Source organism: Anomaloglossus baeobatrachus, chromosome 4, assembly GCF_048569485.1.
Source record: "Anomaloglossus baeobatrachus isolate aAnoBae1 chromosome 4, aAnoBae1.hap1, whole genome shotgun sequence".
Lineage (NCBI taxonomy): Eukaryota > Metazoa > Chordata > Amphibia > Anura > Aromobatidae > Anomaloglossus > Anomaloglossus baeobatrachus.
The window spans coordinates 275,479,756-275,496,627 of record NC_134356.1 but is presented as its reverse complement, the minus strand read 5'-3'; the positions used below and the strand labels follow the sequence as shown (position 1 = coordinate 275,496,627).

The 16,872-nt window shown below is 48.8% G+C and overlaps 1 protein-coding gene across 2 annotated transcripts in view; it reads right to left on the bottom strand.

The window, feature by feature from the left end:
- TBC1D30 (TBC1 domain family member 30) overlaps nucleotides 1-1,892 on the bottom strand; it is a 130,140-nt gene extending 128,248 nt beyond the window's left edge. For both annotated transcript variants that reach the window (XM_075344857.1, XM_075344858.1), the window contains exon 1: nucleotides 1,790-1,892. The gene's annotated coding sequence lies outside the window, so the exon portion shown is untranslated. The remainder of the gene's footprint in view (nucleotides 1-1,789) is intronic.
- Nucleotides 1,893-16,872: the final 14,980 nt, after the last annotated feature.

Genomic DNA, 16,872 nt, shown 5'->3' with positions numbered 1-16,872 from the left:
AGGGCAGAAGCTGCCAAGCTGTGTGTGCTGGGCAGGGAATAATACCACAAGCTATCATAGCAGTAGCAAAAAGAATGAATACGGCCCGAGTGTCATTTCCTGTGCTACATATTGCATTTACAGATGAAATACTGACTGACTTCAGATTGGTAGAATAATCCTCCGAACCGTAAAGAGACAGACAAAGTGTCACGGTGTCCTACCATTGCATGTGGTTGTCAAACTCTGGGCACTTTTTTTTTCTTTAAAGGGAACCAGTCACCAGTTTTTCGGCCTATAAGCTGCAGCCACCACTGGGCTTTTATATACAGCATTCTAACATGTATATTAGAGCCCGGGCCGCTGTGAGAACATAAAAATCACTTTATAATACTCACCTAACGGTCTCTGCGGTCGAGTTGGGCCATATGGGTGTCTCCGTGCTCCTCTTTCGGACATCTTCATCCTCCTTCTGAAGCCTGTGTGAATGATGCGTCTACGTCATACACACTCGCTGGTCCTGCACAGGCGCACTGCAATACTTTGCTCTGCCCTACTCAGGACCTCAATGCCGGCGAGTGTGGATGACAAAGACAGGTCATGCACCCCGGCTACAGAAGGAGGAGGACAAAGATGGCCAAAAGAGGCGGCGTCGGAGAACAGAGACGCCCATCTGACTCAAATCCACAACAGCGACCGTTTAGGCAAGTGTTTTTTACGTTCTACACAGTGGCCTGGGCTCTTATATACAGCATGTTATTAAGCTGTATATAAGAGCCCAGTGGTGGTGGTAGTCGCAGCTTATATGCCGAAAAACCGGTGACAGGTTCCCTTTAAATGCATATGGGTTAAAACTCATTTTTCAATCAGTTTTCATTAAAAATGTTGCAGTTTGGCTTTTACAGCCTCTTTACTTCCATGCACAATTAAATTTGATGGTCTGTGTTTATAAATTCTCTGAAAAGGGATAAAAAACAAAAAAAAAGGCGAGTGTTAGAAACTCGTCCAGCGGACCGTCAGAATGAGCTCGCTGACAGATTCTCATTTATCCCATTCAGCCGCCAGCAATGGCTAGTGCAACACCGAGGCCATAAAGGTCAAATAATGCACATTTTTAATGTACCCAAAGATGAATATGAGATTTAACCAAAAACAGACATTTAAGGGGGAAAAAATGCACCAACATGTTTCTTGGGAAGCCTATATATGTGTATTGCTGCGCTATGTCAGCCGCCTTTGCCATACACGACCTGCCATTTTACCAGGACACCAAGAAGAGGGAGCTCATTATCACGCAGGGTCCGGCACTGTCCGTTCCCCATTCCCACCAGTTCTTTAATGGTGGAGGACAGAGGCCCAGGTCATGGACAGGTTGTCACAAGTGCATCCAAAATATGGCACATTATTTCATGGAGTAAAATGTTAATTCTAATATTTTATTGCATTTTATAAAAAATAAAAAAAAAATAATATATATAAATATTAAAATTAAAAGCTTGTCACCACAGCATACAGGTATACACTATCTCATTGTTTGTCCTGTGACATCAAGCTAAAGTTTGTAAAATCCCAGGCCAGATATTAGGCACAACCCTGCTACCCCCAAACTGACGTGCCACAGGAGAGGGGGAGCCTATGGCGTCTGCTGTGAAGGTGCCAGCTCCCCTGGGCCAGTAGTCCTAGGAGCACTTAGTGGCTGCACAGCTCTGCACACTCCTGGCATTTCCTCTGTAAGTTTCCTATAGCAGCGCAGCCCATCCTGTCATGGAAGCACGCAGCCATGGCAGTGGCGCTGTACACACATACACACCTGGCACCACGGCAGTCCGGCCATGCTGAGCAGCCTCCTCCCGCCGCCGTCCCCGAGACTCCTCTGGCTGTCGGTGTGCACAGCACCGAGCACCGAGTTGTGGAGTTCAGCAAGGAGGAGCCATGTTGTGAGGAGGAGGGCGGCGGCCGGGATAATGGGCAGAGCAGACAGGACCTGATGGAGTAGGGCAGCATGTGCCAGGATGTGCAAATACTGCCATGTTCACATGGTGTTTACATAGCTGCTGACAACTAATCATACATATACAGTATATGTTACTGTAGTATCTGAGGCATGGAAATATGAATCCCCCTGACCAGCAGGCATGGCATATACTGTACTCTTATTACTAGCACTGCCAGTCACACTTCATAAGGGCAGCCTGCCAATATCTGGACAAAATGGAGCATTACTCGAACGTACGACTACTGACCATGGGATGAACAGACAGCACTGACCATATAAAAAAACTGTGCTAAAGTGCGCAAGCAAGTTTTTAACGGACCGGGTGGAAAAATCTCCGCAAACACTAGTGTGTATCCAATAGCAGGCAGGTCATATACCTATCCGCTATGGGGACAAGCACTCGGCGCCCCCGTCCGCTATGAGGACAAGCACTCAGCGTCCCCGTCCGCTATGGGGACAAGCACTCAGCGCCCCCGTCCGCTATGGGGACAAGCACTCAGCGCCCCCATCCACTGTGGGGACAAGCACTCAGCGCCCCTGTCCGCTATAGGGACAAGCACTCAGCGCCCCCATCTGCTATGGTAACAAGCACTCAGTGCCCCCGTCCACTATGGGGACAAGCACTCAGCACCCCCCTCCGCTATGGGAACAAGCACTCAGCACCCCCATCCACTATGGGGACAAGCAGTCAGCAGTCCCGTCCGCTATGGGGACAAGCACTCAGTGCCCCCGTCCGCTATGGGGACAAGCACTCAGCGCCCCCATCCACTGTGGGGACAAGCACTCAGCGCCCCTGTCCGCTATAGGGACAAGCACTCAGCGCCCCCATCTGCTATGGTAACAAGCACTCAGTGCCCCCTTCCACTATGGAGACAAGCACTCAGCGCCCCCATCTGCTATAGGGACAAGCACTCAGAGCCCCCATCTGCTATGGTAACAAGCACTCAGGGCCCCTATACGCTATGGGGACAAGCACTCAGCGCCCCCGTCCACTATGGGGACAAGCACTCAGCGCCCCCGTCCGCTATGGAAACAAGCACTCAGGGCCCCTATACGCTATGGGGACAAGCACTCAGCGCCCCTGTACGCTATGGGGACAAGCACTCAGCACACCCCTCCGCTATGGGAACAAGCACTCAGCGCCCCCATCCACTATGGGGACAAGCAGTCAGCAGTCCCGTCCGCTATGGGGACAAGCAGTTAGCAGTCCCGTCCGCTATGGGGACAAGCACTCAACGCCCCCATCCGCTATGGGGACAAGCACTCAGCGACCCCGGCCGCTATGGAGACAAGCACTCAGCACCCCCGTCCGCTATGGGGACAAGCACTCAGCGCCCCCATCCACTGTGGGGACAAGCACTCAGCGCCCCTGTCCGCTATAGTGACAAGCACTCAGCGCCCCCATCTGCTATGGTAACAAGCACTCAGTGCCCCCTTCCACTATGGGGACAAGCACTCAGCGCCCCCATCTGCTATAGGGACAAGTACTCAGAGCCCCCATCTGCTATGGTAACAAGCACTCAGTGCCCCCGTCCACTATGGGGACAAGCACTCAGCGCCCCCGTCCGCTATGGAAACAAGCACTCAGGGCCCCTATACGCTATAGGGACAAGCACTCAGCGCCCCCGTACGCTATGGGGACAAGCACTCAGCACACCCCTCCGCTATGGGAACAAGCACTCAGCGCCCCCATCCACTATGGGGACAAGCAGTCAGCGCCCCCATCTGCTATAGGGACAAGCACTCAGAGCCCCCATCTGCTATGGTAACAAGCACTCAGTGCCCCCGTCCACTATGGGGACAAGCACTCAGCGCCCCCGTCCGCTATGGAAACAAGCACTCAGGGCCCCTATACGCTATGGAGACAAGCACTCAGCGCCCCTGTACGCTATGGGGACAAGCACTCAGCACACCCCTCCGCTATGGGAACAAGCACTCAGCGTACCCATCCACTATGGGGACAAGCAGTCAGCAGTCCCGTCCGCTATGGGGACAAGCAGTTAGCAGTCCCGTCCGCTATGGGGACAAGCACTCAGCGACCCCGGCCGCTATGGAGACAAGCACTCAGCACCCCCGTCCGCTATGGGGACAAGCACTCAGCGCACCCATCCACTGTGGGGACAAGCACTCAGCGCCCCTGTCCGCTATAGGGACAAGCACTCAGCGCCCCCATCTGCTATGGTAACAAGCACTCAGTGCCCCCTTCCACTATGGGGACAAGCACTCAGCGCCCCCATCTGCTATAGGGACAAGCACTCAGAGCCCCCATCTGCTATGGTAACAAGCACTCAGTGCCCCCGTCCACTATGGGGACAAGCACTCAGCGCCCCCGTCCGCTATGGAAACAAGCACTCAGGGCCCCTATACGCTATGGGGACAAGCACTCAGCGCCCCCGTACGCTATGGGAACAAGCACTCAGCGCCCCCATCCACTATGGGGACAAGCAGTCAGCAGTCCCGTCCGCTATGGGGACAAGCAGTCAGCAGTCCCGTCCGCTATGGGGACAAGCACTCAACGCCCCCATCCGCTATGGGGACAAGCACTCAGCGACCCCGGTCGCTATGGAGGCAAGCACTCAGCACCCCCGTCCGCTATGGGGACAAGCACTCAGCGCCCCTGTCCGCTATGGGGACAAGCAATCAGCGCCCCCGTCCGCTGTGGGGACAAGCACTCAGCGCCCCCATCTGATATGGTAACGAGCACTCAGCGCCCCTGTCCATTTTTAGGACAAGCACTCAGCCCCCCCTTCCGCTATGGGGACAAGCACTCAGCGCCAGTCACATCCACAATCTGCACACGTGACTGGCCCCAGCTGTAATAGGACTGTCCAAACCCAGCCTTAGGCCTGATTCACATATTTTCTGTCACTGTCCGTCACCGGAGGTGGCTGTACACAAACTGAACAGCCTCATAGGCATATTGTACATGACACATGATGTCACTCCCTGACGAAGTGGTAGCGAAACAGTCGTTGGAGTGGTGGTGAGGGATTGGTAAATATTTTGGCTATGGCCTGATTTATAACTGGATGTCCCTATGTTGTTTCATTGCTGATATACACTTCTTACTACCTCATTGTATACATGTGCTGCTGTATATCTATGCATCTGGCACTTTAAGTGGTATAACTCTTCCATCTTTTATGGGGTCTAAAGCCCGCTTTACACGCTTCAATATATCTCACAATCCGTCGTTGGGGTCAAGTTGTAAGTGACGCACATCCGGCATCGTTTGTGAGGTATCATCGTGTGACAGCTACGTGCGATCAGGATTGAACGCAAAACCGTTGATCGCAAACACATCGTATCATTCTCTAGAATTGAGCGTTTTGTTGCACGAACCTAGTCAATTGTAACGTGTGACATCCCTCATACGATTTTGGTGTCTGATGCTATGTGCGCAGGTGTGCGCTCTGCACCGCAGCTTAAAAAAGGTCCGCTTCAGAGCGCAGCTGAAAAGCTGCGTTCTGAAGCGCCTCACAATGTCTGTCATTCACTAATCTCTGTCAGTCGGTCACTATCTCTGTCCCTCACTCTCTGTCCATGTCAGTCTATCCCCCTCTCTCATATACCCACCGATCCCCGATGCTGCACGGCGTTCACACTGCTCCGGCGGCTTTTACTGTTTTGAAAAAGCCAGCCGCCCATTAAACAATCTCGTATTTCCTGCTTTCCCCACCCACCGGCGCCTATGATTGGTTACAGTGAGACACGCCCCCACTCTGAGTGACAGGTGTCACACTGCACCCAATCACAGCAGCCGGTGGGCGTGTCTATACTGTGTAGTGAAATAAATAATTAAATAATTAAAAAAAACGGCGTGCGGTTCCCCCCAATTTTAAAACCAGCCAGATAAAGCCATACGGCTGAAGGCTGGTATTCTCAGGATGGGGAGCTCCACGTTATGGGGAGCCCCCCAGCCTAACAATATCAGCCAACAGCCGCCCAGAATTGCCGCATACATTAGATGCGACAGTTCTGGGACTGTACCCGGCTCTTTCCGATTTGCCCTGGTGCGTTGGCAAATCGGGGTAATAAGGAGTTATTGGCAGCCCATAGCTGCCAATAAGTCCTAGATTAATCATGTCAGGCGTCTATGAGACACCCTCCATGATTAATCTGTAAATTACAGTAAATAAACACACACACCCGAAAAAATCCTTTATTAGAAATAAAAAACACAAACATATACCCTGGTTCACCAATTTAATCAGCCCAAAAAAGCCCTCCATGTCCGGCGTAATCCAGGATGCTCCAGCGTCGCTTCCAGCGCTGCTGCATGGAGGTGACCGGAGCTGCAGAAGACACCGCCGCTCCGGTCACCTCCACGCAGGTAATGAAGACAGCCGCGCGATCAGCTGCTGTCACTGAGGTTACCCGCTGTCACTGGATCCAGCGGTGGCCGCGGGTAACCTCAGTGACAGCTCAGCTGATCGCGCTACTCACCGCCGCTCCTATCACCTCCACGCAGCAACTGAGGTGAGTAGCGCGATCAGCTGAGCTGTCACTGAGGTTACCCGCGGCCACCGCTGGATCCAGTGACAGCGGGTAACCTCAGTGACAGCAGCTGATCGCGCGGCTGTCTTCATTACCTGCGTGGAGGTGACCGGAGCGGCGGTGTATTCTGCAGCTCCGGTCACCTCCATGCAGCAGCGCTGGATGCGACGCTGGAGCATCCTGGATTACGCCGGACAAGGAGGGCTTTTTGGGGCTGATTAAAGTGGTGAACCAGGGTATATGTTTGTGTTTTTTATTTCTAATAAAGGATTTTTTCGGGTGTGTGTGTTTATTTACTGTAATTTACAGATTAATCATGGAGGGTGTCTCATAGACGCCTGACATGATTAATCTAGGACTTATTGGCAGCTATGGGCTGCCAATAACTCCTTATTACCCCGATTTGCCAATGCACCTGGGCAAATCGGGAAGAGCCGGGTACAGTCCCAGAACTGTCGCATATAATGTATGCGGCAATTCTGGGCGGCTGTTGGCTGCTATTGTTAGGCTGGGGGGCTCCCCATAACGTGGAGCTCCCCATCCTGAGAATACCAGCCTTCAGCCGTATGGCTTTATCTGAAGAAAAAACAAAAAGCCAGCACCAAATGTGCACTTCAGCACTAAACATTCCAAACTGTACTTATTATAAAAATTTTTTGAGATTTTTGGCAAAAAATTGCAATTTCTTGAGCTGCCTCGCCACGTCACGGCAAATCTCATTAGAGGCAGTCCTACACTAAAATATTTTTATAAAATGTGCCATACGGCCTCACATATGAATAGAAGAACTGCTCTCAGCAGCACTCACCTGGTTTATTTCAATCCCGTACCCATGACTGAGTCATGGCTGTGGGCGGGACAGGTCCAAGCAAATGCTGCATGAAGTAAATAGCCTGTGGACAAAGCCTGATGACTCAATGTGAACAGTCACCAACCGCCAAAATCTAGACAGATGGAATACATCTCAAATTGGGGTGCATAGCAAGGTGGAGGTCAACCACCGACCAATTCAATGAAGAAAAAACAAAAAGCCAGCACCAAATGTGCACTTCAGCACTAAACATTCCAAACTGTACTTATTATAAAAATTTTGAGATTTTTGGCAAAAAATTGCAATTTCTTGAGCTGCCTCGCCACGTCACGGCAAATCTCATTAGAGGCAGTCCTACACTAAAATATTTTTATAAAATGTGCCATACGGCCTCACATATGAATAGAAGAACTGCTCTCAGCAGCACTCACCTGGTCTATTTCAATCCCGTACCCATGACTGAGTCATGGCTGTGGGCGGGACAGGTCCAAGCAAATGCTGCATGAAGTAAATAGCCCTTGGACAAAGCCTGATGACTCAATGTGAACAGTCACCAACCGCCAAAATCTAGACAGATGGAATACATCTCAAATTGGGGTGCATAGCAAGGTGGAGGTCAACCACCGACCAATTCAATGAAGAAAAAACAAAAAGCCAGCACCAAATGTGCACTTCAGCACTAAACATTCCAAACTGTACTTATTATAAAAATTTTGAGATTTTTGGCAAAAAATTGCAATTTCTTGAGCTGCCTCGCCACGTCACGGCAAATCTCATTAGAGGCAGTCCTACACTAAAATATTTTTATAAATATGTGAGGCCGTATGGCACATTTTATAAAAATATTTTAGTGTAGGACTGCCTCTAATGAGATTTGCCGTGACGTGGCGAGGCAGCTCAAGAAATTGCAATTTTTTGCCAAAAATCTCAAAAAATTTTTATAATAAGTACAGTTTGGAATGTTTAGTGCTGAAGTGCACATTTGGTGCTGGCTTTTTGTTTTTTCTTCATTGAATTGGTCGGTGGTTGACCTCCACCTTGCTATGCACCCCAATTTGGGATGTATTCCATCTGTCTAGATTTTGGCGGTTGGTGACTGTTCACATTGAGTCATCAGGCTTTGTCCACAGGCTATTTACTTCATGCAGCATTTGCTTGGACCTGTCCCGCCCACAGCCATGACTCAGTCATGGGTACGGGATTGAAATAAACCAGGTGAGTGCTGCTGAGAGCAGTTCTTCTATTCATATGTGAGGCCGTATGGCACATTTTATAAAAAATATTTTAGTGTAGGACTGCCTCTAATGAGATTTGCCGTGACGTGGCGAGGCAGCTCAAGAAATTGCAATTTTTTGCCAAAAATCTCAAAAAATTTTTATAATAAGTACAGTTTGGAATGTTTAGTGCTGAAGTGCACATTTGGTGCTGGCTTTTTGTTTTTTCTTCATTGAATTGGTCGGTGGTTGACCTCCACCTTGCTATGCACCCCAATTTGGGATGTATTCCATCTGTCTAGATTTTGGCGGTTGGTGACTGTTCACATTGAGTCATCAGGCTTTGTCCACAGGCTATTTACTTCATGCAGCATTTGCTTGGACCTGTCCCGCCCACAGCCATGACTCAGTCATGGGTACGGGATTGAAATAAACCAGGTGAGTGCTGCTGAGAGCAGTTCTTCTATTCATATGTGAGGCCGTATGGCACATTTTATAAAAATATTTTAGTGTAGGACTGCCTCTAATGAGATTTGCCGTGACGTGGCGAGGCAGCTCAAGAAATTGCAATTTTTTGCCAAAAATCTCAAAAATTTTTTATAATAAGTACAGTTTGGAATGTTTAGTGCTGAAGTGCACATTTGGTGCTGGCTTTTTGTTTTTTCTTCATTGAATTGGTCGGTGGTTGACCTCCACCTTGCTATGCACCCCAATTTGGGATGTATTCCATCTGTCTAGATTTTGGCGGTTGGTGACTGTTCACATTGAGTCATCAGGCTTTGTCCACAGGCTATTTACTTCATGCAGCATTTGCTTGGACCTGTCCCGCCCACAGCCATGACTCAGTCATGGGTACGGGATTGAAATAAACCAGGTGAGTGCTGCTGAGAGCAGTTCTTCTATTCATATGTGAGGCCGTATGGCACATTTTATAAAAATATTTTAGTGTAGGACTGCCTCTAATGAGATTTGCCGTGACGTGGCGAGGCAGCTCAAGAAATTGCAATTTTTTGCCAAAAATCTCAAAAAATTTTTATAATAAGTACAGTTTGGAATGTTTAGTGCTGAAGTGCACATTTGGTGCTGGCTTTTTGTTTTTTCTTCATTGAATTGGTCGGTGGTTGACCTCCACCTTGCTATGCACCCCAATTTGGGATGTATTCCATCTGTCTAGATTTTGGCGGTTGGTGACTGTTCACATTGAGTCATCAGGCTTTGTCCACAGGCTATTTACTTCATGCAGCATTTGCTTGGACCTGTCCCGCCCACAGCCATGACTCAGTCATGGGTACGGGATTGAAATAAACCAGGTGAGTGCTGCTGAGAGCAGTTCTTCTATTCATATGTGAGGCCGTATGGCACATTTTATAAAAATATTTTAGTGTAGGACTGCCTCTAATGAGATTTGCCGTGACGTGGCGAGGCAGCTCAAGAAATTGCAATTTTTTGCCAAAAATCTCAAAATTTTTATAATAAGTACAGTTTGGAATGTTTAGTGCTGAAGTGCACATTTGGTGCTGGCTTTTTGTTTTTTCTTCATTGAATTGGTCGGTGGTTGACCTCCACCTTGCTATGCACCCCAATTTGGGATGTATTCCATCTGTCTAGATTTTGGCGGTTGGTGACTGTTCACATTGAGTCATCAGGCTTTGTCCACAGGCTATTTACTTCATGCAGCATTTGCTTGGACCTGTCCCGCCCACAGCCATGACTCAGTCATGGGTACGGGATTGAAATAAACCAGGTGAGTGCTGCTGAGAGCAGTTCTTCTATTCATATGTGAGGCCGTATGGCACATTTTATAAAAATATTTTAGTGTAGGACTGCCTCTAATGAGATTTGCCGTGACGTGGCGAGGCAGCTCAAGAAATTGCAATTTTTTGCCAAAAATCTCAAAAAATTTTTATAATAAGTACAGTTTGGAATGTTTAGTGCTGAAGTGCACATTTGGTGCTGGCTTTTTGTTTTTTCTGTATGGCTTTATCTGGCTGGTTTTAAAATTGGGGGGAACCGCACGCCGTTTTTTTTCATTATTTAATTATTTATTTCACTACGCAGTATAGACACGCCCACCGGCTGCTGTGATTGGGTGCAGTGTGACACCTGTCACTCAGAGTGGGGGCGTGTCTCACTGTAACCAATCATAGGCGCCGGTGGGTGGGGAAAGCAGGGAATACAAGATTGTTTAATGGGCGGCCGGCTTTTTCAAAACAGTAAAAGCCGCCGGAGCTGTGTGAACGCCGTGCAGCGCCGGGGATCGGGGATTGGTGAGTATGAGAGAGGGCTGCTCACTTCAGTAACTTAGGGGATTAGCGGTCACCGGTGAGTCCTTCACTGGTGACCGCTAATCAGGGCGCGACACAGACAGAGCCGCAGCATGACCGTGAAGTCGGTTGAAGTTCACCCGAGTTCATTCTGACAGTGCGGCTCTGTCTGTGTCTGCTGTCATCTGCCATTCAGCTCTGCTACATGGCTGTCTGTGTCTGCTGTTAGCGGCCATGTAGCAGAGCTGAACGGCAGATGACATAGTAAAAACGCATCCCTACACATTACACACGCTTGGCAAGTCAATAAATAAAAAAAAAAAAAAGGTGCCCAATGCATACATCACGGAACACATGATCTAAAGGATCGCACACAAAATTGACCAATTTAACATAGACTACTAACGCACGTGTGACAGCAAATGAACGACCAACGTGAAATCTCATAAGATCCCGTATGCAACCTGGGCGTGTCACATCGCAAATGCGATTGTACAACTAATTGCAACGTGTAAAGTGGGCTTAAGGCTGTACTTATATGTTATTACGTAGTTCTATATTTATTATCTTCAATGAATTGGTCTTTATTGTCCTTTGTTCACCCCTTGTAACATCCTGCTGGCTGCTGATATGTTATTTGTATAGCACACTTTTTGAACACTATCTACTGTTATATACAGTACAGACCAAAAGTTTGGACACACCTTCTCATTCAAAAAGTTTTCTCTATTTTAATGACTCTGAAAATTGTAGATTCACATTGAAGGCATCAAAACTTTGAATGAACACATGTGGAATGAAATACTTAACAAAAAAGTGTGAAACAACTGAAAATATGTCTTTTATTCTAGGGTCTTCAAAGTAGCCACCTTTTGCTTTGATTACTGCTTTGCACATTCTTGGCAATCTCTTGATGAGCTTCAAGAGGTAGGCTATGTGCGCACTTTGCGTTCAATTCCGCAGTGTGTAAGTCACTGCGTGTGCGTCTCAGAACGCAGCCGAAAAAGCTGCGTTCTGAGACGCATTCGGCAGAACGCAAAGTGCGCACATTCCTGGAGAGAATTCATGCGTTCTGGATGCTTGCTCTGCCATAGACAGAGTGGGAAAAGCATCCAGAATGCACATTTTTCACAGTACGCACCCATTCGGCTCTGCAGCATCCTCATAGACTTGCAGCAGAGCCAAGTGGGACTGCACTGTCACTGTCATGGCTGGCTGCGGGACAGTGCCGCGCGATCAGAATGAACTCGGATGAACTTCACCTGACTTCATTGTGATTGCGCGGCTCTGTGCGTGTGCCGCGGCTTGATTTGCGGTCACACGTGAAGGACTCACCTGTGATCGCAAATCCCCTGAGTGACTGCAGTGAGCCGCGCAATCAGCTGTGCTTTCACTCAGGTTACTCGTGGTCACAGCTGCAGTCCTCCACCTGAGAGCGGTGGCCGCGAGTAACCTCAGTGACAGCACAGCTGATCGTGCGACTCACTTCTGTTGCTGCATGGAGCTCACAGGAGCGGCAGTGTTCTAGTGCCGCTCCTGTCAGCTTCCGATGTAGCAGAGCTGGAAGCATCGTGGGACCTTGCGTGGATTACGTCGGACCTGGAGGTGTTTTTGAGGGATTAATAAAGTGGTGAAAGAGGGTGTTTTTTTGTCTTTCATTTCAAATAAATGATTTTTTGGATGTGTGTGTTTATTTACTTTAACTTTTAGGTTCATCATGGAAGGTATCTCGGGGAGACGCCTGCCATGATTAACCTAGGACTTAGTGGCAGCTATGGGCTGCTGACATTAACTCCTTATTACCCCGTTTGCCACCGCACCAGGGCAATTCGGGATGAGCTGGTAAAGTCCCGGGACTGTCACATCTAATGGATGCGGCAATTCCAGGCAGCTGCTGGCTGATATTGTTAGGCTGGGGAGCTCCCCATAATGTAGAGCTCCCCATCCTGAGAATACCAGCCTTCAGCCGTGTGGCTTTACCTTGGCTGGTATCCAAATAGGGGGGGACCGCACATAGTTTTTTTTTTTTTCATTTATTTATTTTTTTATTTTACTGCTCAATATAGACACGTCCACCGGCGGCTGTGATTGCTTGCACTGAGACAGCTGTCACTCAGCATGGGGGCGTGTCTGACTGCAACCAATCATAGGCGCCAGTGGGCGGGGGAAGCAGGGAATACGTAATGGATTAATGAGCGGCTGGCATTTTCAAAAGAGAAGCCGCCACAGTGTGAACACCGTGCTGCGCAGCGCCGGTGATCGTGGATCGGTAAGTATGAGTGAAGGGGTGGGAGGGAGAGACCAACATGGGCAGAGAGGGATAGAGACATAGAGAGAGACCAACCGACAGAGAGAGAGAGAGAGAGAGACCGACCGACAGAGAGAGAAAGACGAAAGACCTGCCTTTGTTATGTTAAATAAAAACATGTGGATCGCAATAATAATGCAATGCAAGCGCACTGCTTAACATTTTGGCAGCAATTTACTACAACTCATTGATTTCAATGGGTGTAGAATGCAGCCAAAATGGCAAAAACAATTGACATGCTGCTTCTTTGAACGCATGGTTTTTGCCCAAAATTATGCAAATTAAACGCAGCGTTTGGAAACGCAAAGTGCGGACAAGAAATTCACATTTTCCATAAACTTTGCTGGAAAATCAAAACGCATGCCTTTTGGCATGAAAACGCTGCAGTTCAAAACGGACCTGAAAAGCAGGTGGAAACGGAAAGTGCGCACATAGCCGTAGTCACCGGAAATGGTTTTCACTTCACAGGTGTGCCCTGTCAGGTTTAACAAGTGGGCTTTCTTGCCTTATAAATGGGGTTGGGACCATCAGTTGCGTTGTGCAGAAGTCTGGTGGATACACAGCTGATAGTCCGACTGAATAAACTGTTAGAATTTGTATTATGGCAAGAAAAAAGCAGCTAAGTAAAGAAAAACGAGTGGCCATCATTACTTTAAGAAATGAAGGTCAGTCAGTCCAAACAATTGGGAAAACTTTGAAAGTGTCTCCAAGTGCAGTGGCAAAAACCATTAAACGCTACAAAGAAACTGGCACACATGAGGACCGGCCCAGGGAAGGAAGACCAAGAGTCACCTCTGCTGTGGAGGATAAGTTTATCCGAGTCACCAGCCTCAAAAATCGCAGGTTATCAGTCAGCAGCCGCCCGGAATTGCCACATCCATTAGATGCGACAGTCCCGGGACTCTACCCGGCTCATCCCAAATTGCCCTGGTGCAGTGGCAAAGGGGATAATAAGGAGTTAGTGGCAACAGCCCATAGTTGCCACTAAGTCCTAGGTTAATCATGGCAGGCGTCTCCCCGAGATACCTTCCATGATTAACCTGTAAGATAAAGAAAATAAACACACACATCCAAAAAAACCTTTATTTGTAATGAAAGATAAAAAAACCTCTTTTACCACTTTATTAACCCTTCAAAAACAACTCCAGGTCCGACGTAATCCACGCAAAGTCCCACGACGCTTCCAGCTCTGCTACATTGGAAGCTGACAGGAGTGGCAGTAGAACACCGCCACTGCTGTGAGCTCCATGCAGCAACTGAAGTGAGTCGCGCAATCAGCTGTGCTTTCACTCAGGTGACCCGCAGCCACAGCTGGAGTCCTTCACCTGAGAGCGATGGCCGCGGGTCACCTGAGTGAAAGCACAGCTGATCGCGCGACTCACTGCAGTCACTCAGGGGATTTGCGGTCACAGGTGAGTCCTTCACTTGTGACCGCAAATCAGGCTGCCACACAGAGAGAGCCGCGCGATGTCAGTGAAATCGGGTGAAGCTCTGACGTCATTGCTGTGGACTCCTGTGTCCTGGCACTGACCTCGGAGGTTCATCTGAGTTCATGACAGCACACAGAGACCGAGCCGCGGGATGACAATGAAGTCGGGTGCAGTTCATCCGAGTTCATTCTCATCGCCCGACTCTGTCTGTGTCTGCTGTCAGCAGACATGTAGCAGAGCTGAATTGCCGGGGGACTGCACTGACAAAAATGCATCCAAAACGCATGTAAAATGCATGCAAAATGCATCCAAAATACATGCGTTTTGGATGCATTCTTTTTGTCAAAACGCAACGTCACGTCTGCCAGAGGGTGCGTTCTTTTCCGTACTGGTCAGGACGCAAAGTGCGCACATAACCTTACTCAAAAGCTGCATAACCTTGATTGGCTGTGCTAATCCAGTCATCATGCATCTGCTTAATCACACTATCAGGTTCAGTAATTTCTTTTACGATACACAATATTTTCTATATTTTTTCCAGATATATTTTCACACTATCCAGGTTATGTTTAGTCACTCTGAGAGGTGGTAGCGTGATGCTTCTATAAGCCCCAATATTAAAGTGGTGGTTCACCCATATTTTTTATTTTCTAGATTGATATTATGTTGAGAAACAATGTTTCTCTCAAATACCTTATGTTGGCAATAGTGCCTGTGAGAGGCGCTATTGCAGACCACTGTTCCCCATGCCTGACCCCCGGGCTCCGTGACCTCGGGGATCCGGTGATGTAACATCAAGTTCCGGATCACGTGACATCACCGCGGCCGGCCCCAGTCTTCATGAGTGATAGGTTGTAGGCGGAGTTTCACTGCTCAGCACAGCAGGGCTTGCAGCACTCTGCTGTGAGGGAGAAGGGAGCTGATGGGCTGACATGCTGGGCTGTGCTGAAACACCGCCCACAGCCCATCGCTCACGGAGACTGGGGCCGGCCGCAGTGATGTCAGGTTAACAGGAACTTGTCGTGACATCACCGGATCCCCGAGGTCACGGAGCCCGGAGGTCAGGCATGGGGAACAGTGGTCTGCAATAGCTCCTCTCACAGGCATTATTGCCAACGCAAAGTATTTGAGAGAAACATTGTTTCTCAACATAATATCGATCTAGAAAATAAAAAATATGGGTGAACCACCCTTTTAATGTTCTGGTTTGTTAGGGAGTTATTCCCACTTGCCACACTTAATAAGAATGTATATTGAAAAAGCAACAAAAGATGATCAGTTACGCTGTGTGCGCACGTTGCATTCTATTCCGCAGTGTGTAAGTCACTGCCTGTGCATCTCAGAACGCAGCCGAAAAAGCTGCGTTCTGAGACGCATTCGGCAGAATGCAACGTGCGCACATTCCTGGAGAATTCATGCGTTCTGGATGCTTTCTCTGCCATAGACAGAGTGGGAAAAGCATCCAGAACACACATTTTTCACAGTGCGGTCCCACTCGGCTCTGCAGCATCCCCATAGACTTGCAGCAGAGCCGAGTGGGACCGCACTGTCAAAAAGCATGGCTGGCTGCAAGACAGTGCCGCGCGATCAGAATGAACTCAGATGAACTTCACCCGACTTTATTGTGATCATGCGACTCTGTGCGCCGCGGCTTGTTTTGCGATCACACATGAAGGACTCACCTGTGATCGCAAATCCCCTGAGTGACTGCTGTGAGCCACGCAATCAGCTGTGCTTTCACTCAGGTTACTCTCGGCCACAGCAGCAGTCCTCCACCTGAGAGCGGTGGCCGCGAGTAACCTCAGTGACAGTACAGCTGATCACAAGGCTCACTTCAGTTGCTGCATGGAGCTCACAGGAGCGGCGTGTTCTACGGCCGCTCCTGTCAGCTTCCGATGTAGCAGAGATGAAAGCGTCGTGGGACCTTGCGTGGATTACGTCGGACCTGGAGTTGTTTTTGAGGGGTTAATAAATTGGTGAAAGAGGGTGTTTTTTTGTCTTTCATTCCAAATAAAGGATTTTTTGGATGTGTGTGTTTGTTTTCTTCAACTTCCAGGTTAATCATGGAAGGTATCTCGGGGAGACGCCTGCCATGATTAACCTAGGACTTAGTGGTATCTATGGGCTGCTGCCTTTAACTCCTTATTATCGTGCCGCCGCACCAGGGCAATTCGGGATGAGCCGGGTAAAGTCCCGGGAGTGTCGCATCTAATGGATGCGGCAATTCCGGGCGGCTGCTGGCTGATATTGTTAGGCTGGGGGGCTTCTCATAATGTGAAGCCCCCCATCCTGAGAATACCAGCCTTCAGCAGTGTGGCTTTACCCTGGCTGGTATCAAAATTGGGGAGGACCGCACGTCGGTTTTATTTCAAT